At 32.3% G+C, this 26,090-nt stretch overlaps 1 protein-coding gene and 1 long non-coding RNA gene across 2 annotated transcripts in view; one reads left to right on the top strand and one right to left on the bottom strand.

Moving 5' to 3' along the window:
* RhoGEF3 (Rho guanine nucleotide exchange factor 3) overlaps positions 1 to 26,090 on the bottom strand; it is a 1,152,743-nt gene that overhangs the window by 1,028,716 nt on the left and 97,937 nt on the right. The window lies entirely within an intron of this gene.
* LOC141403412 (uncharacterized) lies at positions 4,851 to 5,825 on the top strand. Its single transcript, XR_012412791.1, has 3 exons — positions 4,851 to 4,905; positions 4,973 to 5,314; positions 5,387 to 5,825. It is a non-coding gene; the product is annotated as an uncharacterized lncRNA (long non-coding RNA).

Here is a 26,090-nt window from a genome sequence, read left to right as displayed (position 1 = left end):
TAAAGAAACGAAAACAGCTTATCTTGGACACATCATGCGAAACAGCAAATACAAATCGAAACTACGAATTATATTGCGAATTAAATAGAGAAATACAATCCGCAATTAGAATTGCGAAAATAATCTCATAAACAAGCAATGCCAGGAGATTGAAAGATTGCAACAATTAAATGACGATTTCAATCTTCACAAAAAGATCAAAGAAATGGCAGGTGTATACCGCAAATCAATACCTAAAATTCTATACAATAAGGAAAATGAACCTATTTTTGATATATCAGAAAATATGGTAATATGGAAAGAGTACATAAAGCTCCCTTTTGCCGACCAGAACCGATCAACATATGTGATGATGACGAATGAACCGCCAGAAGGAACATCTATAACCAAAAAAGAAATACTCCAAAACATTATCCGATGCAGAATAGAAGGCAGACAGTCCAGGGGAAGAAAAGAGAAGTCTTGGATTAACAATATTCAGGAATGGACCGGCATAAATGATGCTTCAACTCTACTCAGCAGGTGCAGAAATCGAAAATTTTTTGCTGAAATAATAAATAACGTATACTTAATATAATGTAATATATTTTATGTAATTGCACTGATCGCCATAAATTCGTAAAACGAATAGGCAAATAAAGAAGAAGGAGAAGGTTTTTAATATGCATATTACAAAAACAATGAATAGGGAAAATTTATTGTTGGTTTGAAAAAACATTCTCCAACTATTGTGCTAAACTCCCATTCAATAATTAATGTATGCCGCTAAAACTTCATCAAGAAATATGGTTTACCATCACGAAAGCCTAGTTGCTTAATGTGATACCTTATAAGGATAGCCATTTAACAGTAATATTGAAATTACAATCATTCAAAAAATATGAAAATTAAAAAAACCTGTCATTCGCGAATTAGTTAAAATCAGCTGATGTGCATCCGATTTTGGATACATCGACTCAATCTCTTTCAATATCAATGCATATTCCGTTGTTTTACTCAGCGGCCAACGTATGCCGTCAGTTGCATCACACAATGACAAAAACTTTAAAGTTAAAGTCGCGCAATATGCATACGATTGTGATGCGCATCTAATTTCAGTATCACCCATCAAAAATACTTCAATATACACCTATTTCGAATAGATTCTTCAAGAACCGCAGATATGCCTTCACATTCTACTCTGGGTAAAATCCATATTACATGCATATATCTGTAATTTATAATAAATAATTTATAGCAAATATTATAATAATCGCGTATAAAGGATTCCATTTATGTAGACATTTTTAAAGAACAAGTAAAAAAGTATCAGTCGACATTGCCGACAGAGATTGGAATACTGTGTGGATTGAAATACTTTTTTTCCAAAAAAACGTACGTATTTAGGGGGTTTTCAAAACAATATGTATAGGATTAAAGCGCAAAAGCGAATAGTTTCGAACTTTTGTGGGGGAGGTATCGGAAGGTCCACTCCTTCCACCTTCGCATTTCATCTAATATTCGAAGAAATATCACGATATCCAAAGTTTAAACTAACGCAGTATTCGGTTCAAGCTCTCCAGTCACTACATATGGTGCCATATGTGGTTTTTACAACTTTCGGGCTTTTTTTCTCAAGAATTGAGGCAGAAGTTGCTTAGACAAAATCAAAGTGATCCGAGAGCAAGTCTTAAAGTGAATTTATCCAAAAATATGTGTGGGAGGTACACGACGGAGTGGACAAATATAGTCCATATTCGAACCAGACCTATACCTGGGGCAGGATTCTTGTTCTATGAAAATTTGAAATGAAAAACATTTCCTTTATAAATTTTTTCATTTGACAGCTTTTTCCTTTATAAACTTTTTTATTTCACATTTTCATAGAAACAGAATTGAGCCCCTTGTAGATATATTAGGATGTGTAAAGTATGGACCAAATCTGTCACTCCCATCAAGAGTTAGCGTACGCACAATTTTTCCGAACATTTTTGAACTTTTGTGGGGGAGGTACCTGAAGGAGTGGACCGATATGACTTATCTTCGAACTTAATCCAAATTTGCACAAAATATTAAGAAGGCCAAATTTTTGACGGAATCGGCATATCCGTTCGAGAATTATCTTGCGCTCCAACCACTACACATGGCGTCATAGGGGTTTTTTCAACTTTCATGCTATTTTCTCAGGAAGTATGGACTTGCCCTTGATGAAACTTGTACCTTCGTGAATACAAGTTGTTACAACAAAAACCAAGGCAATTCAAGAGCAGGTCCTAAACTGATCTTTTCCGAACTTTTCTGTGGGAGGTACCCAAAGGAGTTTACCTATTGAGTCCATATTGGAACCTCATCTAAGTCTGGCAATGTATGAACCAAATCGGTTACTCCCTTCAAGAGTTATCGTGCGCACAAACATTCCAAACATTTTCGAACTTTTGTGGGGGAGGTACCGGAAGGAGTGGACCGATAAAACCCATATTTGAAATTAAACTAAGTTTGGACAAAATATTGCGAAAGCCAATTTGGACCAAATCGGTTCATCCGTTCGAGAATTATCGTGCGCACCAGCCAGCCAAAGAGACAGACGGACGGACATTGCTAAATCGACTCCAATTTGTCTGAAACACATTTCGTCCAAATATACTTGGGGTCTAAAACCATTATTTCGATGAGGCACATTTTGCCCGTATGAAAGTGTATATACCCTCGTTAGCATAAATGCTGAGGGTATAATTACAAAGATTTGGTTTATAATATGCATATTGCAACAACAATGAAAAGGGAAAACATAGTGTTGTCACGGCGTGTTAGCGTTCAGAGCCAAACTCATTACTTTCAAAGGCAGCGCTAAGCGTTTGTCATGAAAGCACAACTAAATGGGAAAATCCCCATTGTTGTTGTAAAAAACAAAACAAAATGCATTTGAAAGAAGAAACGTTCGAGGACATCGAAGCCGCTCCACATCTGATATGTCTGAGGAGACTTTACCAAAGTCGAAACATGCATGTCACATAGTGATGGGTGTGTGGGTTGGAATCGTCGTCGGCTTCCTTTTTCACTTGCATTATTCATTGATCATCAAGCTCGATTCCAATGAGAAATTCATTAAAAATTAATGGGAAAACTTATTGTTGAAATATCGCGGATGTGCCTTCACATTCTACTTTGGGTAAAATACCCATATTACACACGTATCTCTGTAAAACCCCAGCGATCACGAAATCGAAAACAGCCGACGGCGAACAATAACCCAAGAACTAAAACAAAATAACTTTACATGGGAAGATGCAAAAACAACAGCAACTAATCGAATAAGATGGCGATGCTTTGTGAACAGGACAGGAAAACAAATCCATTTGTTGAACATATGTCATATGCCTTAAGCTCTATAGCAATTAGACCGATCCCCTCTCTCCATCCTTTGACAGTGCACAATGGTCTCAAATCCAAATTTTCTGGCCAAAACTATTTCAACGTCCATTTTGTATTGAAATTAATTATTATTTATAATGAATGTGTACAAAGACCAATTCTTACGTTTTATCGACCAAAAACTGCAAACATTTGTTGAACAGGGTGGTCCCGTTGTGTGAGGTCTAAACCAACACATTGACCTATGTTAATAATTTTTGGTACGAAGGATTCATATCTTCCAAGAAGTCGAAGCACCAAATTTCAGTTGCATCGGTTATAAAGTATCGCTAAAATCCACAAAATGTCTAACATCGGACGGTAATTTTATGTGGGGGTTATGACAAAAAATTGACCTATTTTCAAAAAAAATATACATATTTGTTTTCTGCACTCTGAAACCCTTAAATATGAATTTTGAGGAAAATCGGTTGAGAGATGTGGGTATTGCCGTTCTATTTCAATTGGATACTACGTACAGTCACAATAGGTATTTATAAAAACATCTCCCATCTCAAAATAGTAAAATCCACTTTATTTTAACTGTGGCAAATTTGAGCAAGATTTGACTTTTGAATTTATTAGTCTGTTAGCTTCCAAATTCGATTTCGAGGTGGACATATTTGGAAATTTTTTTAAAAGTTTAAATATATTTAAAAAATAATTGTATATATAATTTTATATAATTTTCAATATATATAAAAACATTGCTTTTATTACGCTCATTTTACAAATTTCTTCGTTCTTTTTGTAAATATTATGAAAGTACTCACTAACAGCTTCCCGATTCATAATAACTTTGGTCTCACTTCTGTATATTTATGCAGCGACGCATTACAACACAAATTGCATATTTTACAGCAAAAAGTCTGTTTTATTTTTACATAAAAAAGTGTTAGCTTTGGTACTGCGCCAATCAACGGAAACTAACGGTATTTGCAAAAACTATTTTTTTCGGTTGACTTGATGTGTTTTTTTATTATTTTGCACAAAAACAATTTAAAATTTTGCAACTTCAAAAAAATTGTTTTGGCCAAAAAAATTCCTGCTTGAAACCATAGTGCAGTGGACGGAAGGAATATAAAGCCTTCACTCAATTGTGCTTCAACAATTTTGACGTGCCTCTTCTTGATATATAAAGGGCATCTGCCTTGCATTTTGTAACATTTGAAAGAACAATACGGGTTTTATTTACAAACAATTAAAAAAACTAGTAAACATTAACTCAGTTTTGATCCACGCTGTACATAGTAAGATATGTATGTACATTCAACCGTTTTTATAGATGAACAAATGTTTGATCTTACCTCTAATGACTTTGCAATTAAAAAAAATTTATTGCCATTTATTGTTCTAGCTACATAGATTTATTATGATATTTACCAATTCTTAATTGAGTGTAACTAAATAGCCTTTCTCATTATTAAACTGTCGTTTTTGTTATTAATTTCAAAAATCATGTCGAAGAGTACAGTTGCAATAATACGTTTTCTCTGTATTTTAATTACAGTTCAAGTAAGTGATAAATATTTAATGTTAGAAACCAACAGAAAGTCTTAAAAGAAAACATTTATTTTTCTAGAATATCGACAGTCTAGAAAATCTGCTTGTAATCAACAATGTCACATGTCCCCATTACAAGGAATTTGTAAAAGTATTTGAATGTGAATTTGTAAAATTGTCCACAAATATTTATGGCATCAACTTCCGTGCCAAGTACAGTCGAGATTTTGGTCGAAGTTTCAGAGCAAGAATATCAGTCGATCTTATGCCAATAAATTCACGACAAATTATTCATGTTGTGGATTTTAACGTGAATTGCTGTTTGCTTCTTAAGCAGATATCAACGAATAAACTTCTGCAGCAAGTATTGCGCGAGTTTAAAGGAAAAAGCAATATTCCCAAAAACTGTCCCTATAAAAAGGTAACTCTTGTCGCAATACATATTTGTGGTAATTGTTTTTGTATTGTTGTGATGTGTAAACTATATTTGCAGGATGTCTTATACAATCTTAACAATTTTACATTGACGGAGAGTTTTTTTATTCCCGTTTCACCAGCTGTAAATTTTACATTTACTCTTCATCTCTACGATAGAACAACGGTATTTGGTATGCTGCAAGTAATGGGATTTTTTGGTACTAAGAGAAAGTGATAATTAAAAAATATTAAAAAAATAATAAACAAACATTTAAAGAAAATATTTTATTAATTGTAAAATATGGAAAAAAAACATTTTTTCTGTAATTCCATTTGAAAAAAATTATACAAAATTTTCGCGAGCACATCTGCGATTTTTGGTGTAGAGGTTAAGAAAAAAAATTGGTTTCAAATCCGTTCACGTTCACAACATGGACAGATGCGCGCAAAAGTTATAGCGGTTTTTATTCTCATATGAAGAAAATATATTTAAAAATGTCTTATTTGATTTTATGAGAAAATTAAGTTTGTTTAAATTTGTTTTTATGAGAAAATTAAAAAAATAAATCGTAAACAGCATTCCATATCTATTCGTAGATGCTTAAATATTTACTAAATTTCCTTTTATTTTATCGGCGTTTACGTCGGGAAGTAACCTAAATAGGCGTGGCAAGTTCTGCCCATTTCTACAGGTTTTGAAATATTCGACTTCAGATTCCTTGGAATTCTTGCATTTTAGGTATTATGTGTCTTTGGCAATACTACTAACAACAATGCGGGGTATATTTTTATGAAAAAAATTAACCATCATGCGAGTCACTAAATGGGTCTTTTTGGTCCCTCTTTCAAAAACGTTTATAAACTCCTAAAAGAAGAAATATTCTACACAAAATTACACTTTTAGTGCAAAAAAAAAAAAAAACTAGATATCTAAGTAAAATACTTTGTTAAGTAAATTACGTTACAAAGTTAGATATTGTCGGTAGAAATTATCTGTTAAACTTTTAGACTCTTAATTAAAATTTATTCCATAATGAGTCAAAATCTCCTAAAATACTTTTAATTCACATTTTCGTTATCTGCGGTCACAAAATATACTTTATTGATGTTGAACATAATAAATTTGTTCAAAAGGTTATGTGTGCTCGATCCAAACTATTTTTGGAATGTCGATGGTGAATATATATAGGGAAAATATCGGACTTTGTAAAATTACGTATTTTAGTACTATAAACTAAAATAACGTCATCAGGATAAGTCATAGGTTCCTGATATTGTATGTGCAAATGCGGGGAAAGTCTACGGCTATTGTCCATTTAAAAATTATATATCTGACATACGAGTCCTAACATTGATGATTATCTTTCAAGTGAAAACGGCGTAAAACTAAATGTGCTCTTGTGCATGCTATTTTATACTACTTTTGTGGTTTTATGTAGTTAACTCCCTAACACAAGTCTCTGGCGTAATTTTTTATGAAAAAAGAGATCCATGGCACAAAAACAGCAATAACTGCCGATCATTCATTTAACTACTAAAGTACTTGTGATGTTATCGCAGTACAACAAAATAAATAAATAAGTACAAATTCATCAAATTCTAAAAGTGAATAATTCACTATTTCTAAATAACATTGGTATGATGGGAAAATACCCAAATGGTAAATACCCATTAAAATGGGTAAATTTACCCAATATGTGGGCATAAACTAAAGAAATTAAAATCATGAATACTAATATGAATAAAATTACCTTTTTTTGGATACGGGACAAGTAAAAATATCACCAATTTTGGCCCATATTTTGGTAAATCTCTCATATATTACTTACTTACTTAGATGGCTTTTATACTAAACAAAACGTCGTTATTCGTTATGGTTACAGATTTCTTTTATTCAGAGACTCACAATGAAATTTCTTTTGGAACATTTCTTTCTTTAACAATATACCCAGAAAGTAAAGGATTTTCCTAGATTTTGATCCAGTATGGAATTATGTAAAATTAACAGTCCAAAATTAAAACATATAATTTCATCCTAATATATATAAATTTGTAATCTATTTTTTTAAGGAAATAGAGTACATAGATTTATGGTTTATTTTGAAACTCATAATGAAATTTTGTGTAGAATTTTTCATCCTTTGACACTTTTCACCTATAAACAAGTTTTATATTACTTCCATATATCAACTCGAAAAAAGAAGGAAAAAATTTTCATCAAAAAAAATTTCCCAATTTTTCATGTTTTTAAAGCAAAATTGATACTGATATTTTCAAGCTATAAAATATAAATAGACATTTCATTTCTTTGGTGACCCATAGTGAAAGTTGATGAAGAATATTTTTGTCTCTCATCTCTCTAAAATTATGTTTTGTGGGACAATTTTGAATAATCTCAAATGAAGTCCGACTTTAACCCTAAAAAGTGTTTTTCATTTTTAGAGATTCCTGGCGTTTAGACAAGAGTTACAGATTTGGTGTATTCTGAGACCTACAGTAAAATTTTATGGCGAACAATTTTGTAGGATATTTGGATTTGATACGATCACATTTTTAAGGAGTTCTTGAAAGATTTTCAAAAAAAGGACAAAAAAGACCCCTTTAATGAACCGCATGAGGGTTAAAATTTTTATCAAAAATATTGCTCACACCCCTCTGAATAAAGTTGCCAAAGACACTATATACCTGAAATGAAAGGATTCCAAGATATCTTAATTCGAATATTTCGAAGAAATTAAAACTGGGCGGAAATTGCCCCGCCTATTTTGGTAACTTTCCGACGTAAACTTTAAAAACGCCGATACACGTGTCTCATATTTTTAGCTCTACTTTCATAATGTACTCGGTTTTTCCATCATTTTGAAAAAAAATTGAATTTTGTTGCACAGTGTTATAAGCGTTATACAGTTTGTTGCACACTAAACTGCAGGCGATGTTTCATGTTAGCTGCCAAAGTAAACCCTGGCAAATGTGTACAAATTAAGAGAGAAGAATTCGCTGTATTGGTAAACCGCATGCGCATCAAATGACTTTGAGGATTTCGCGATTTACACGCATTTCAAAATGAACATTACCCGATACAGTTTTATTTCAAAATTATACCCCATTTAAAGGAACCCAGCATTTATTTGAACGATACCCATATCTTCCGTTAGATGTTAGCGTGTATTCGAGAAGTGATTAGAATAAAAAATGTGATTTTTTGAGTCAAATTTAACTAAAATAGAAGAATAATACCGACCTATTTTTCCTACATTTTCTTCAACTAACTCACAAAATAAATTTTAATAAATATTTTCGCTTACAAAAAGTTTTATAAATTTCCTCAATATATTTTTTTTTCGCTATAATATAAAAACCACTAAACAGATTTGTATAGTTTTTCATTTGAATCTAAGCGATGTTTAGATTACGTACATATTTATACCCTCAGCATTTATGCTAACGAGGGTATATACACTTTCATACGGGCAAAATATGCCTCATCGAAATAATGGTTTTAGACCCCAACTATGTTTGGACGAAATGTGTTTCAGAAAATTTAGAGTCGATTTAGCAATGTCCGTCCGTCTGTATGTCTGTCTGTCTGGCTGGCTGGTGCGCACGATAACTCTCGAACGGATGAGCCTATTATATCCAAAATTTGGCTTTCGTAATATTTTGTCCAAACTTAGTTTAAGTTCGAAGATGGGTTATATCGGTCCATTCCATTTTTTTCAGGGGCAAGTTCATACTTCTTGAGAAAACAGCCCTGAAGTTGGAAAAAACCCCTATGGCAACATATTTAGTGGCTGGAGAGCTCGAACCGAATACTGACTTTGTCCACACTTTGGATATTGTAATATTTCTTCGAATAAAAGATGAAATTCGAAGTTGGTGCTTATAGGTCCACTCCTTCGGGTACCTCCCCCACAAAGGTCGAAAATATTTGCTAAAATGCTACGCGCGATTTCTCATAGACGTAGCAACATATTTGGTCCAAACTTTGGATTTCTAGGTATTGTGGAAACTTAGTTTATGTTCAAATGTGTGCCCTATCTGGAGTGGTACCCCCACAACTGTGTGGTTAAGGGTTTGTTTGAGGATCCTTTGGACATTTTTTACCAAAGGGTTTCCTCGTGGACCTGTTTACAGTGATATTATGTTTTTCGTAGGCTAGTGTGATAAAAAAAGCTCTATCTATCGATATCTCCGCCAATTTTTGAACTTTAGTCCTATTATTTGATAATCGCCTACAAAAACTTATAACATTATTGATATATAATTTTTATACCCTCAGCATTTATTCTAACGAGGTTATATACACTTTTGTACAGGCAAAATGTGCCTCATCGAAATAATGGTTTTAGACCCCAAGTATGTTTGGACGAAATGTGTTTCAGACTATTTGGAATCGATTTAGCAATGTCCGTCCGTCTGCCTGGCTGGTGCGCACGATAACTCTCGAACGGATGAACCGATTTAGTTTAAGTTCGAAGAGAGGTTTTATCGGTCCGGAAAATTTGTGCGCCACGATAACTCTTGAAGGGAGTAACCGATTTGGTCCAAAGTTTGCACATCGTGAAATTTCTACCAAACTTAGATGAGGTTCCAATATGGACTCTATCGCTCCACGTCTTCGGGTACCTCATACACAAAATTTCGGAAAAGTTCAGTTTAGGACCTGCTCTCGAATCGTTTTGATTTTTTGTTGTAGCATCTTGTATTCAAGGACCCCCATACGACGGTACAAGTTTCATCAGGGTCAAAACCCTACTTCCTGAAAGGTTGAAAAACCCCTATGACACCGTGTGTAGTTGAAACAACTTGCAATCGCTGTCTCAATTACAAAGGTAAAAGTTTCACTGGCAAGTCCAAACTTCTTGGGAAAACAGCCCGAAAGTTGCAAAAACCCCTATGGCACCATATGTAGTAGTTGGAGAGCACGATAACTCTCGAACTGATAGACCGATTTGGTCCAAAATTTGGCCTTCGTCATATTTTGTCCAAACTTAGTTTAACTTCTAAAATGTCCTCGGTCCTCTCTTAGGATACCTCCCCCACAAAAGTTCAACATTTGTGTCCAAGTGTAGTTTAGGGTCCGTTCGGAAATTTGTACCGATGATGTACAGCCATAATTATGTTTTCCGTGGACAAGTCCATGCTTCCTGGCATACTGGTCCCACAGGTGTACGATAACCCACTGAAATGACTAGTGTGCGCGATACCTATCGAAAAGATATGACTCTCAAAATAAGATCCACTTCCGTAATGCACTATCGGGTCCATTCCCTCCTCCCCAAAACTTTTTGAACTTTAACCTAACCCACATTTTGTCGGCAAGTTCAAATGACCAAAAAGTGCCACAAAATTCTGAAAAGACCCTAAATACATTCGATCTGTCGTAGATGAAAGTTGCAATTCACATAGGCAGAGGGTATATCTCTGTCGGCAAAACCGACTGATACTTTTTTACTTGTTTTATTTACATTTTTATCAAGTAATTTTTCTTGTTTCTATGAAAATTGGGCAATAACTTGTAAAATAAATTTCACCGAAAAACACCACAAATGTACATGTGTTTTTTTATTTTCCTTCGCTCTTTTTCATAGAAAACAATATAAGTATAAATGTGTCATTTTGCGCAAGAAATAAAATACACACGTAAAGATAGGTATTTAAAAAAATTAATAAAAAATACATTTATAAAAAAAAATTAAAATTTTTTTTGTTCCTAAAGTTTGTTTTTGCGATGCTCTATGAGTACCAAAACAAAATCATCGAAAAAATCATCGTAGCAAATATTACAAAAAAAAAAAATATTGTTTTCGCTCTCCTGAAAATTTTGATTTTTAGACTTATGACGTTTTCCGTTCTCTTCGACATGATTTTCGAAATTAATAACAAAAACGATAGTTTACTAGGGAAGAATTATATTTAGCTACACTCAATTAAGAATTGATAAATATCATAATAAATCTATGTAGATATAACAATAAATGGCAATATATTTTTTTAATTGCAAGGTAATTATGGTTTAGATCAGAAATTCATTCATCCATAAAAACGGTTGAATATACATACATATCTTACTATGTACAGCGGGGATCAAAACTGAGTTGATGTTTACAACTTTTTTAATTTTTTGTAAATAAAACCCCTATTGTTCTTTCAAATGTTACAAAATGCAAAGCATATGCCCTTTATTTATCAAGAAGAGGTACGTGAGAATTGTTGAAGCACAATTGAGTCAAGGCTTTAAATTTCTTCCGTCCACTTTCAAAGGATGGAGAGAGGGGATCGGTCTAATTACAATAGAGCTGAAAGCATATGACATATGTTCAATAGGGTTATGACTTTTTTACAACCTCATATCCCTGTATCATACCGTGATGAGTTTCTCCATACGATTACATAAAATCTTAATTATAAAGTGTTTCGATAAAAAAAAACTTCCGCACAAAAAGCTTTTAAAGTTTTTATTTTTCAGAACTTTTGACCATTTTTTGAAGTCATTATAAATAAATATTTAACTGAAAACAAGGTATAGGGGCACAAGACAAAACCGAAATTACATAACCGTTGATTTCTCAGTATTTTATCGTCGTGTTATTACATATATATCATTTTACATTATATATAAAATTTTTTTCACATATCATAAAAATTAAAAGTGGTTTGTGCAGGACCTTTTTCAATATTTATGTGAAATGTGTGTCATTTTTTGAGACGTGATAGAAGACCAAAAACTAGAAGACACGTGTCTCGCCGTTTTCCCCTATCTCATCAACTTTCGCGGTTATAGGCCTCCAAAGTTTGAGACTTTGATGTAAAAAGGGGTCATATTTCAAGACTATATCATCCAAACCATTAGGAGTTTTGACTTTATCTCAGAGGCAAAGTTGTAGGTCTTGTCTTAAGGAACAAAAATTGTGAAAACATATAATCCATCAAACTTCATCTGCAAGGTCAAAATCGCCAAGGTCAAATTTCTTTTAAAATTTTTTCTCGGGTTTTGGTCTGCAGCTATCAAACCGATCAAATTTGAAGCAAACAACCAACAACAAAAATTTACCTCAGATCCCAATAAACATTTTTCTATAACATACAATCTCTGTATGGACGGTTCTTAAAGGTCAAAATAACAAAGCAAATGGGATTTTTATCCTGTTTTCTCTGGTTCTGGTCCACAGATACTAAACCGTTAAATATCCAAGAAAACAACTAACTGCAATAATGTAGCAAAAACATCAATGAACAACTTTCTGGAACATGGAATCATTTCTACAATCCTCATATGTTCTAGAAAGTTGTTTATTGGAATCTTAGGTAGACTTTTGTAGGTGACGGTATCCGTAATTTTTGGGCGGTTGGGTATCTTTGGACCAGAATCGGAGAAAAAAGTTTAAAAATTTTATATTTTCAAATGTTTTTTTTGCTATTTTCAACTTTAAGAATCGTTCATAGACATTTCGCATGGTCCAAAAAGTTGTTCATTGATGCATTTGCTACATTATTTCAGTTGATTGTTTTCTTGAATATTGAACAGTTTAGTATCTGTGGATCAGAACCAGAGAAAACAGGATAACAACCCCATTTGCTTTGTTATTTTGACCTTTAAGAACCGTGTATACAGAGTTCATATGTTATAGAAAGATGATTGATTTGCTTCAAATTCCGAGAAAAATTTTTAACGGAAATTTGACCTTGCAGATGAAGTTTGATGGATTATATGTGTTCACAATTTTTGTTCCTTAAGACAAGACCTACAACTTTGTCTCTGAGATAAAGTCAAAACTCCTAATGGTTTGGATGATATAGTCTTGAAATATGACCCCTTTTTACATAAAAGTCTCAAACTTTGGAGGCCTATAACCGCGAAAGTTGATGAGATAGGGGAAAACGGCGAGACACGTGTCTTCTATTTTTTGGTCTTCTATCACGCTGTGCTATCAAAATATGGTTAATAATTTTCGTGTTGCACAGTGTTATAATTTTGTGGACATGTAGAGTATATAGTAACCGATATTTTCAATACCAAACCAGTTTCACATATGCATTATAACGGTACATTTTACTCGCTTTATGAAAAATATCAAAATATTAGCATGTTTTTATGGTTCACCAACACTCATGGTCTTTATTTATAATTATAAATAGTTTTTTTTTGTAAAATTTTACCACATCTGACAAAGGACTTGTGTAAATTCTTATGGTGGTTCTATCCTGGAGAACTATTAAAACATGCTTATATTTTGAAATTTTTCAAAAAGCGAGTAAAAAGTACCGTTATAATGCATATGTGAAACATTTTAGGTATTAAAAATATCGGCTACTTTATAATCTACATGTCCACAAAAATATAATTTACAATTCCTCTCCTATCGTCAGATATAACGGTATTTGTAGGCAAGAATTGGTTGGTTCTATTCAGATGAGCCGGAGTGTTTTATTGTCGAATCTTTTGTATGTTTGGTTTATTGTAAAGGTATTTAACTAAATTAAACAGTTTTATAAACCATAAGTTATGTTAATTTAGAGGTTACGGGATAAGTATATGCAACGTCCACTTTATTCCATTTCTTCAATTAAAAGTATAAAATCGGATCAGATCGGATCGAGATATTTTTTATATATTGTCCAGAATAACTAAAATAACTCTTAAATTATTTCCTGCGACTTTTTACGATTTTTGACTTTTTGCCTTTTTAAGAAAATATGCCAATTTAGCGCAGGATGCTTTTTAAAGTTTAGTTCAAAGAAAATGACGATTCTGGAAAATTTTGGATATCAAATCTCAAATATCACATGGAATTGATCACAGCATAGCAGATAAGAAAATAACAATTGAAAACGCCCGTCCTACGGTTCCTTGGAAATGGGGGAAGTACGAAAATGAGAGTAGTAAAGGGCCTCCAAACAAACTGCTAAATATAAGTTTTTATCACTAAACAGAGCACGATGGGGAGATGTTGAATTCTTATTATACCCTCCACCACAAATTATGTATATTTAAACCAGATTTCAGCCGTTTCGGTTGGAGTTGAAGTTTCGGTTGAAGTGGCTGAAGCTTTAAAATTACCCAAAATCGGGCAATACCGTTCTATGGTGGCATTATCAAATCGTGGACCTGTACTGACAATTCTCTGTCGGAATGTTGTGTACTCCCAACAAAAAGTAAATGCCAAATTTCAGCTATATAATTTGCATAATGTGGTTAAAACATTCAAAATTACAAAAATCGGGCGGTACCATTCTATGGGGGATATGTCAAAACGTGGACCTATACCAACAATTCTCTTTACGAATAATTTATAGCCCTAACTGAGCATACATAATAAATTTTAGCCATTTCGGTTGGGTAGTACAGCAGAACTTTTCAAAATACCGAAAATCGGGAGGTACTGCTCTATGGGACCTATACCAGAAAAGTATAAATAATACAAATTTGGCCAATTTATCAATAAATGAAGTAAAACTGTCATTTTAAAGTAATTCTTATCAAAATTATGCATAAACTTACAATAAAACCTCGGCTTTTATTTTCTGCACGATAGATCTGTATTTTTTTCCACTGTACGGCGTGTCCTATGACACCTCTTGTAGAAAAGGTTTTACATGGCGGAAATACTCAGGAAATGTCGCCAACATTGCTGAAGGGTATTTTGCCACCGTTGAAATTTTTGATGTTGCTTGGCCGGGGAATCGAACCCACGGCCTTTAGCGTGCAAGGCGGGTCTGCATACCATTGCACCACGGTGGCACCCATTCTGGTTATGCTATGAAACTTTTTTCTTAAGGTGTGGCCAATCCATCTTCATTTCCTATTTTTTAGCTGCTTTTGTATGGGTTCCTGGTTCCACCCAAGCATCCAAGTTATTGGAGTCCAAAGGCCAACATTTGATGCGTAAATTTTCTTAAATATCCTAGTTTTTGCGTGTAAAAATGTACAAAAATTTAAATATGGTTCGAACTTCGCGAATATTTAGTTTTTTTTACGCGACGAATCTAATGAGCCCTTCCTCGTTGGAATCCATCGACTTAAACTCAGGATGTAGATACCTTGAAGTAGAAAAATCTGCAAAAATATACTTTGAAAAATTCGCATACTAAACCGTCATATTTGTGTTATAAGTTACAGATATACGTGTGTAATATGGGTATCTTACCCAAAGTAGAATGTGGAGCCACATCCGCGGTTCTTGAAAAATCTGTTTGAAATAGGTGTATATTGACGTATTTTTGTTGGGTGCTACTGAAATCGGATGCGCATCAAAATCGTGTGCATATTGCACGACTTTAGCCCACTTTAAGTTAGTTTGCATTTTGTGATGCAACTGATGGCACAATTTGGTCGCTGAATGAAACCTCGAAATATGCATTGATAGATAGATAGATAGATAGATAGATAGATAGATAGATAGATAGATAGATAGATAGATAGATAGATAGATAGATAGATAGATAGATAGATAGATAGATAGATAGATAGATAGATAGATAGATAGATAGATAGATAGATAGATAGATAGATAGATAGATAGATAGATAGATAGATAGATAGATAGATAGATAGATAGATAGATAGATAGATAGATAGATAGATAGATAGATAGATAGATAGATAGATAGATAGATAGATAGATAGATAGATAGATAGATAGATAGATAAAAGAGATTCATTCGTTGTATCAAAAATCGGATACGCATCAACTGATGTTAACTAATTCGCGAATGACAGGCTTTTTAATTTTCATATTTTTTGAATGATTGTAATTTCAATATTACTCGTAATTTCGTATTCATATAAGGTATCACAGTAAGCAACTAAGCTCTCTTGATGGTAAACCAAATTTCTTGATAAAGTTTTAGCGGCATACATTAATTATTGTATGGGACTTTAGCAAAATGGTTGGATAACTCCCAAATATTTGTTTTCTTTTTTTAATCAAATCAAAAGAAAATATATGTGGAACAATATTTCAACAATATTTTTTTCTTTTTCATTGTTGTTGTAATATGCATATTATAAACCCTATCTTTATAATTTTGATTTCAGACTTTTCCACGCATTGTCTAAATTCTGTAGATATGTATTTTTAATTTATTTTTTTAGGATTTGTACGAACTCCCGGACGGGATACTTCAAGTTTACTTCAAGTTTTTTTATTACTTGCTAATTTTTGGCGAAAATAAAAATAAACTTAGTAAATATTTAAACGTTTACGAATAGATAGCGATTTATGCATAAATGTTCTCATAAAAACAAATAAGACATTTTTAAATATGTTTTCTTTATATAAGAATAATAACCGCTATAACTTTCGCGCGGATCGGCCAATTTTGCGGACACGAACGAATTTGAAACCAAAATTTTTTCCTTAACCTCTATACCAAAAATCGTAGATGTGCCCGCAATGTTTTTTCCAAAATAGTCTGGCTTAATCCCATTGTTGTTGTTTTATTATTTTAAAACAACTACTTTATTAGTGGAAAAAATTTGGCATTGTTCGCCAAGGGGTAAGGCAGGAAAGATTAGTTTCGATTCACGCCACTGGATCTCATCAGGTCCTTTGTTTCTTGTTTGTGGATAAATCATTTTATTCTAATTTTATTTTTTTATTGTTTTATAGGAAAAAAAATATTTGAGTTCTTCGTCTTTTTCGTCAAAATTTCACCTAATAGTGAAGATATTCCGATGCAACCAAATGTTGGCATATAGTTTTCCTATTACACTGTGCGACAACAACCAAATGACAAGAAAAACTGAGTAGATTATGAAAGTAGAGCTAAAAATATGAGACACGTGTATCGGCGTTTTTAAAGTTTACATCGCAAAGTAACCAATGTAGGCGGGGCAAGTTCCGTCCATTTCTAGTTTTTTAGAAATATTCGAGTTAAGATATTATGGAATCCTTGCATTTTGGGTATATAGTGTCGTTGGCAACTTTAAAGAGGAGAATGTGAGCAATATTCTCGTTAAGAATTTTGACCCTCATGTGGTTCATCAAAGGGGTCTTTTTGGTCTTTTTTTCGAAAATCTTTCAAAAACTCCTTTAAAATGTGATCATATCAAATCCAAATACACGGTGTGCCTTAACGAATTTAAATGGAAGGTGCTTACACCTCGGAAGTTTTTGCTGATTCTGAAACTACAATGCTCATAGATGAGAAATATCAAGAAACAAAAAAATCGCCGGAGGGATTTTAAAATAAATCGCGATTTATGTTCACATTTTTAGGGGTTCTTTAGGTTTTCACGATTTAGCTTGGAAACCGCGAGTTCTATGTAAATGGGTCTAAAGAAACTGTTGTAGCAGAGAAAATTCTCCACAAGAACAATGTCATTACTGCAATTTCCCAAATTAAACTTATATATCTTGAAAATGGTACAACCTAGAAAAAAAGTCCCGTTTTGATATGACTTGTGGTTTCCAAGCAAAATCTTGAAGACTTAAGATAAAAACCTAAAAATTAAAAACCTCAAAAATGGTAAAACCTACGAAAAAACCTAAGGTCAGTCTTATAGAGAATTTTCACAGCTACAACATTTTCTTCAGACTCATTTTGATGCGACTTTGCGGTTTCCAAGCAAAATCGTGAAAACCTAAAAAATCCCTAAAATTGTGAATTTTGATCGCGATTTATTTAAAAATCCCTCCGGCGATTTTTTCAATTTTTTTATTTTTATTATCTATGAACATTGCTGTTTCAGAATCGGCAAAAATATCCCATGTGTAAGCGGTTTACATTAAAAGTTAGTTAAGGGGTACTGTGCATAATATTGTTTTATAAGGGGACGATATAGTCAGTGCATTGTCCCAATTTGAACTTCCATATCTCAAAAACGGTAAAACCTACGAAAATATCATAAAGGCCAATCTTGTGGAGAATTTTCTCTGCTACAACATTTTCTATAGAAGCAATATACATAGAACACGCGGTTTCCAAGCTAAATCGTGAAAACCTTAAGAACCCCTGAAAATCCCTCCGGCGATTTTTTTTTTGTTTCTTGTTATTTCTCATCTATGAGCATTGTAGTTTCAGAATCAGCAAAAACTTCCGAGGTGTAAGCACCTTTCATTTAAATTTGTTAAGGCACACCGTGAATATTCTATAAAATTGTGTCATAAAATTTTACTATAGGTATTAGAATACACCAAATCTGTAAATCGAATCTAATCGCCAGAAATCTAGAGTTGTGCCAAAGGAACTATATGGAACTATCTCGTTCACTTCGCAGTTCCAATGGCCCACATTTTTCTTTGAACAACCTGTGTATACTTAACAACACACTTTACATTTCATGACGTTAATCATACGTTTTGGAACTAGTACAGGGAACTAGGAACTAAATTACGCAACTCTACAGAAATCTCTAAAAATGAAAAACACGTCCGACTTTAACTTCATCTGAGTTTATTCAAAATTGTCCCACAAAACATAATTTTAGAGAGATGATGTCAAAGACAAAAATATTCTTCATCAAATTTCACTATGGGTCAGCGAAGAAATCAAATGTCTATTTACATTATATATCATGAAAATATGAGTATCAATTTTGCTGAAAAACATGAAAATATTTCCCAATTTTTGATGAATTTTTTTCCTTCTTTTTTCGAGTTGATACATGAAAGTAATATGAAACTTGGCTCTAGGTGAAAAGGGTCAAAAGATGAAAAACTCTACACAAAATTTCACTATGAGTTTCAGAATATACCATATATCTAGGTATACTATTTCCTTAAGAAAATTAGATTACAAATTTATATATATTAGGGTGAAATTATGTGTTTTAATTTTTGAATGTTAATTTTACATTATTTCATACTGGATCAAAGATTCCATACTATCTTAACTCGAATATTTCTAAAAAAGTAGAAACGGGCGGAACTTGCCAAGCCTACTTTGGTTACTTTCCGATGTAAACTTTAAAAACGCCGATACACGTGTCACATATTTTTAGCTCTACTTTCAGAATCTACTCGGTTTTTCCCATCATTTTGAAAAAAAAAAATTGCACAGTGTTAGCGAACATTTTTAGATAATTATATTAAATCAGAATAATTTCCAATTGGAATATAAAACAAGTAAAAAAGTGTCAGTCGGCTTTGCCGACAGAGGTATACCCTCAGCCAATGTGAATTGAAACTTTCATCTGCGGACAGATAGAATGTATTTAGCGTCTCTTCAGAATTTGGTGGCTCTTTTTCAACATTTGAACTTGCCGACAAAAATGTGGATTAGGAATTAACACAAACGTTGAACTTTTGTAGGGGAGGTACCCTTAGGGAGGACCGATATGGGCCATTTCAAAAGTTAAACTAAATTTTGACAAAATATTAGGAGATCTAAAGTTTGGACCAAATTGGTTGCACCATTCAAGTGATATCGTCCTAACATTTTTGTGACATTTTTTAAATATTGGGTAGAAGTACCGGAAGTTGGGGACCGGTATTCCCTCATGAAACTAAGTTTGGATAAAATATGACGAAGACCAAATGTTGCACCAAATCGGTAGAGTTCGAGAGTCACATATGGTGACATAGGGCTGTTTTACACCTTTCGGGATGTTTTCCCAAGAAATATGGACCTGCTCCTGAACAAACTTTTACCGTCTGCAAATTGCAAATCGCTTCAACAAAAATCAAAATGATTCGAGAGCAGGTCTTAAAGTGAACTTATCCGAAATTTTGTATGGGAGGTACCTAAAGGAGTGCAAAAATATAGTCCATATTCGAACCTGATCTATATCTGGTAGATATATTAGGATGTGCAGAGTATGGATTACATCAGTCACTCCCTTCAAGAGTTATCGTGCGCATATTTTTTCCGAAGATTTTTGAGTTGTTGTGAGGGAGGTACCTGAAGGAGTGGACCGACATGGTTTATCTTCGAACTTAAACTATGTTTGGACAAATTTTGGACCGAATTGGCAGATCCGTTCGAGATTTATCTTGCGCTCCAACCACTACACACGGCGTCATAGGGGTTTTTGAAACTTTCAGGCTATTTTCTCAGGAAGTATGGACTTGCCCCTTATGAAACTTGTACCGTCGTATGGGGGACAGCGAATACAAGTTTCTACAACAAAAATCAAAGCCATTCGAGAGCAGGTCCTAAACTGAACTTTTCCGAAATTTTGTGTGGGAGGTACCCGAAGGAGTGGGCCGATTGAACCCATCTTCGAACTTAAACTAAGTTTGGGCAAAATAATACGAAAGCCAAATTTTGAACCGAATCGGTTGCTCCGTTCGAGAGTTATCGTGCGCACCAGCCAGCCAGACAGACGGACAGACAGACGGACGGACATGGCTAAATCAACTCCAAATTGTCTGAAACACATTTCTTCCAAACATACTTGGGGTCTAAAACCATTATTTCGATGAGGCACATTTTGCCCGTATGAAAGTGTATATACCCTCGTTAGCATAAATGCTGAGGGTATAATTAAAATAAAGATATAGTAGATATTACAACACTTGAAACGCATAGTGGAAATGACATGATGCGCATACGATTTTCCAAAACAGCGAATCAATCGCCTTTATTTGATATACACTTTGTGAAATTCCATTTGGCTACCACGATGTAGCATCAGTTGCATGTTAGGGTGCACAAGAACAGAAAAATGCCCATAATTTCCACGAATAACATTTGCATTTTATGCGCATCCGATTTCAATGATCACCATTAAAAAATACATCATTCTTTGCCATTTCAGTGCGATACATGAAGAACCGTGGATATAGCATCGCACTCAGTTTTTAGAAAAAGAAGAAGAAGAAAAAATTCAAAAACCCCCATTTTTCAATCTTCAAAATGTCAGCATCCTTTTGAGGTATAACCAGGTATAAAAAGTCATACATTAGAAACCTCATCTCTGAAGTGTATTATTTATCTATCCTTTGAGCATGAAGTTCTACATTGTGTTGTAAAGCCACTAATATGAAATTAACAGAAAAAAACCCGTCTCCTTCAACGCGTTTTTCCTATTTTGTTACATTAATATGACCACAGCTTCCGCTCAAATTATTATTTTTAAGAAACTCATCAGTGAATCGGGCTAAACAGTTTATTTCACCGAAACGCGTTCAAAAGTTATGGTATACAATACCCCATACCCCAGTTTCAACATAAGTTAATTTTCTACAAAAAGGTCGATATGTATGTGTATACAAATTGTATATATGATTATGAAAGGGAAGGAACAGGAATAGGTATTAAAAAGCATACAAAACGTGTGCAAGAAGCAGTTATTAGAATGCTTCACAAACATTATTTACATATGTCGGAAACTCCCAAGCGTATATGTGTAAGAATATTAAAATAAACGTAAAAACATTCATTAAGATTGCGTTTTTGTTTCAAAATTTTTATTTGAACAAGCGACATTGTTTGATAACAAATGTAACATAATTTTTCGCCATATACACATGCATACTTTTCAAAGGAAAAGGAAAAACATCGAATCAGTAAATATGTTAACATTTTTTCTGCATAAATATAAGTTCAAGGTTGACAGGTGCGTATGCATGATATTCTACATTTTCGAATGAATATCTCATACGTATATTGAATACGTGTGAATTTTGGTGATATTATTCACTACAAAAGTTCCTTGAACGCAATTCACATATTATTGTTGTTTGTATAAAAATTTAAAATAATTTCATGGCAAAACATATAAAATAAAGGTGGCAAAATGATTAATTAATACAAACATATAAAGAACGTTAAAAAGTACAATTTGTTAACCATTCATGGAATTATTTTTTTCTTTAAATCAATCATTCCCTTCAATTAAACTTTCTTCATTGTGTATTATATTTTTAAGGCGTGGATTTTTTTAAAGAATATTTTTTGATGGCGTTGATTTTTTAAAGAATATTTTTTGATGGCGTTGATTTTTTAAAGAATATTTTTTGATGGCGTTGATTTTTTAAAGAATATTTTTTGATGGCGTTGATTTTTTAAAGAATATTTTTTTTTTAATTTTTTAATAACGTGGATTTTTTAAAGAATATTTTTTAGTGGCGTGGATTGTTTAAAGAATATCTTGTAATAGCTTGAATTTTTTAAAGAATATTTTTAATGGCGTGGATTTTTTAAAAAATATTTTAAGGGCCTGGATTTTTAAAGAATATTTTTAATGGCCTGTATTTTTAAAGAAAATTGTAATGGCGTGTATTTTTAAAAAATATTTTTAATTGTGTGGACTTTTTAAAGAATATTTTTCAATTGCGTGGATTTTTTAAAAAATATTTTTTAATGGTGTGGACTTATTAAAGAATATTTTTTAAAGACGGGGATATTTTAAATGATATTTGTAATGGCGTGGATTTTCAAAGAATATTTTTAATGGCCCGAATTTTTAAAGAATATTTTTAATGACGTGGATTTTTAATTTCTTTAATGGGTGGATTTTTAATGACGTGTATATTTACAAAATTTTATGTTTAATGTTTAAAGAATATTTTTTAATGGCGTGGAATTTTTTAAAGAATAATTTTAATGTCGTGGATTTTAAAAAAATATTTTTAATGGCTTAGTTTTTTAAAGAATAATTTTAATGTCGAGGATTTTTTAAAAATAGTTTTGAATGCCGTGGATTTTTAAAAAATATTTTTAATTGCTTAACTGCTTTTTAAAAAAATTTAATGGCGTGGATCTTTAAAGAATATTTTTAATGGCGGTGATTTTCAAAGAATATTTTTAATGGCTTGAATTTTTAAAGAATATTTTAATGACGTGGATATTTTAAAGAATATTTTTGTAGATTTTTTAAAGAATAATTTTAATGACGAGGATTTTTTGAGGGTTATTTTTAATTGGCATGGATTTTTTAAATTATATTTTTAATTGGGTCGATTTTGAAAAAAAAAAATTTAATGACGTCGATTTTTAAATAATATTTTTAATAGCTTAGATTTTTAAAAAATATTTTTAATGGCGTAGATTTTTAAATAATATTTTTTATTGGGTCGATTTTGTAAAGAACATTTTTAATGACGTGGATTTTTAAATAATATTTTTAATAGCTTAGATTTTTAAAAACTATTTTTAATGGCGTGGATTTTTAAAAAATATTCTTAATGACGTGAATTTAAAAAAAAAATTATGTTTAAAGTTTTAAGAATATGTTTAAACGACATGGATTTTTTAAGAATATTTTTAATGACGTGGATTTTTTAAAGATTATTTTAATGGCGTGAATATTTTAAATAATATTTTTCAATGGCGTGGATTTGTTAAAGAATATTTTCAATGGCGTGGATTTTTTAAAGTACATTTTTAATGACGTGGACTTTTTAAAGAATATTTTCTAATGACGTGGATTTTTAAAAAATATTTTAATAACATGGATTTTTTAATAATATTTGTTAATGAGGAGAATGCTTAAATTTTTTTAGTGGTGTGTTTTTTTACGGATTTTTTTATGACACGGATTTGTAATTTTTTTAATGACATATGAAATTTTTTAATGGTGTCGAGTTTTTAGATATTATTTTTTAATAACGTGGGCTTTTAAATATTTGTTTAATGGTCTGGATTTTTTTTAAGAATATATTTAATGACGAGGATTTTTTAAGAATATTTTTATAATATACACCTGATAATTATACGTCTAATATGTCCATATTTACAGGGACGTACGCAGGATTTCATTTCGGGGGGGGCCCAACTTGACCAAAAATCGTGAAAAATTCAAATGTTGTGTAGTGTTGCGTAATGCTATTTTAAGGGGTTATGGCCACTTATAAGTATGAGAAAAGCCATTTTCATGCATTTTTTTATAAAAAATCTATTAAACCTTAAGTTACCTTCTATTTTTTTTTTTTTGAAAAATCTTACATTCAAATGCCCGCTTATAAAGCACTGTTTTTACTAAAGCAGTATGCGGTACCCACTGTACATTGAAAAAGCATAAACCGATCAGCATATATTTTTGAGGAATCATTACGAACCTAATAATCTTGTCCATTATCGAAAAAAATCAATTTTTAAAAATTTTGAACAGTTGAAATCAAAATTTCGATTTTAACAAAAACAAAACACTGTACAAAATTGATATTTTTCTGACTCCGTCAGCAGTTTTTTTAAAGACTCTCTCGGTTAAGCACATGATTTATGTGTACAATAGCCCAAAAAAAAAAAAACAAAGTGCCACTTCGAGGAAAATACGTTTTAGTTTCTATGCTACATACAAAACACAATAAATGTTTCCCTTCGAAAGCTCATATCTCGGTAAATTTTTGCCCGATGGACTGGAAATTTTGGCACATATTCTATATTCTATTCTATATTTTATATGAAATAATGGTACAAATTCATAATATTTAGTCCCAATTTACATTAGGCGAGTTTACTTGCGGCAAGTCTCAGTTTGTTGGAGAGACTCGTAAGGGGTATGGAAGTGGAAAAAATTGCTCGTACCGGCAATTTTCAGGCAATTCTTTCTATATTTTTCGTTTTTGACATTATATTCATTGTTTTGAAAACAGACTTGCCTGTATAAACGCAAGAGGCAAGTTTAAAATAGAACGAGAAAAATTGCCACAAGAAAAATCGTTTAATGTAAATTGGGTCTAAGGATACAATTTTAAATATTTACAGAGTATGATATTTAGAATTGAAAATAAACAATATCGGGCCACGTTCGGCAATGTCGCCATGTAAAATTTATTGAAGTATATTGAAGTTTTTAATCATACAGGCCCACGTTATGGTTTATCGTAGAATTTTACAACCACAAAGAATTGCCGTTGTCTTTGCTATAGCAAGATTTTCACTATTTCAATGATCTTAGCCTAATTTTTAAGAATATCGGCTGTCGTTGTCGTTTATATGTTTCCAAATGAAAACATTAAGAAAAATTTAACAGTTATTGAGATATGGTGCGAAATGTATACAAATTATGAAATTTTGAGAAATATTATAATTTTTTTTTTTTTTTTTTTTCATTTCTCCAAATATTTTATTTTGGCCCTTATCTACAAATTTGCTGCAAAGGTCAGAAGAAGATTTGCATTGGTTTCAGAGATATAGCCCCGAGTTGTTTAAAAAGTCGATATTTAACAATGTTTAGATGGGGCCATAAAATCCAAGCTGTATCTGACTCAACAAAACGGAACTAGGGCTTTTGTACTGTCTGTACTTTCAAAAAATCCTCACTTCAAATTATTTGCACAAGATTACCTTAAAAATGTTGCACAGTGTTATTTACCGAAAGAGATAGATCCTGATTCCAGGATTATTTTTACTTTTAATATTATGTTACAAAAGAAGCGTAATAATTTGTTTTCTTAATTGTACGATTAGAAGTTTTTGGACTCGATGACAAACACTTTGATGAACTTAGTTCTATATAGTTTTGACAAATAACAATCGATCCTTATTGAACCCCACATAATTATTCACTAACAATTATTTGAGAGACACTACTCTCGATAGTTACCGCTCCCATAAGCTTTTTAGTTGGCCATCGTAGTATTTAGAGCTTTGTCAGGAAAGGGGGATATCGCTGTAAAAAAGACTACAAAATGTCCAAAAAATCATCGAACAGTCTTTAAACTGCAGTTATGTTAGACTTATATAAGAGACCTAAAGATGTTGTCCAAACATGTTCTCTTGGACCTTGATGTACTTTTGGAAGTAATCTTGCGAACCATATTAGGTTAGATTTTAGACCGAATCAGTTAGTCCCTTCGACCATTTTAGTGAACATTTTTGAAATTTTATGGCGGAGGTACCGATATGACTTAAATTTAATTTGGACAAAACATTACGAGATCCATAAC

Source organism: Musca autumnalis, unplaced genomic scaffold (genome assembly GCF_047663935.1).
Source record: "Musca autumnalis isolate F117 unplaced genomic scaffold, ASM4766393v1 scaffold_4, whole genome shotgun sequence".
Taxonomy (NCBI): domain Eukaryota; kingdom Metazoa; phylum Arthropoda; class Insecta; order Diptera; family Muscidae; genus Musca; species Musca autumnalis.
Note: the sequence above shows the minus strand (reverse complement) of the source record. Positions and strands in the feature narration are given on the sequence as shown.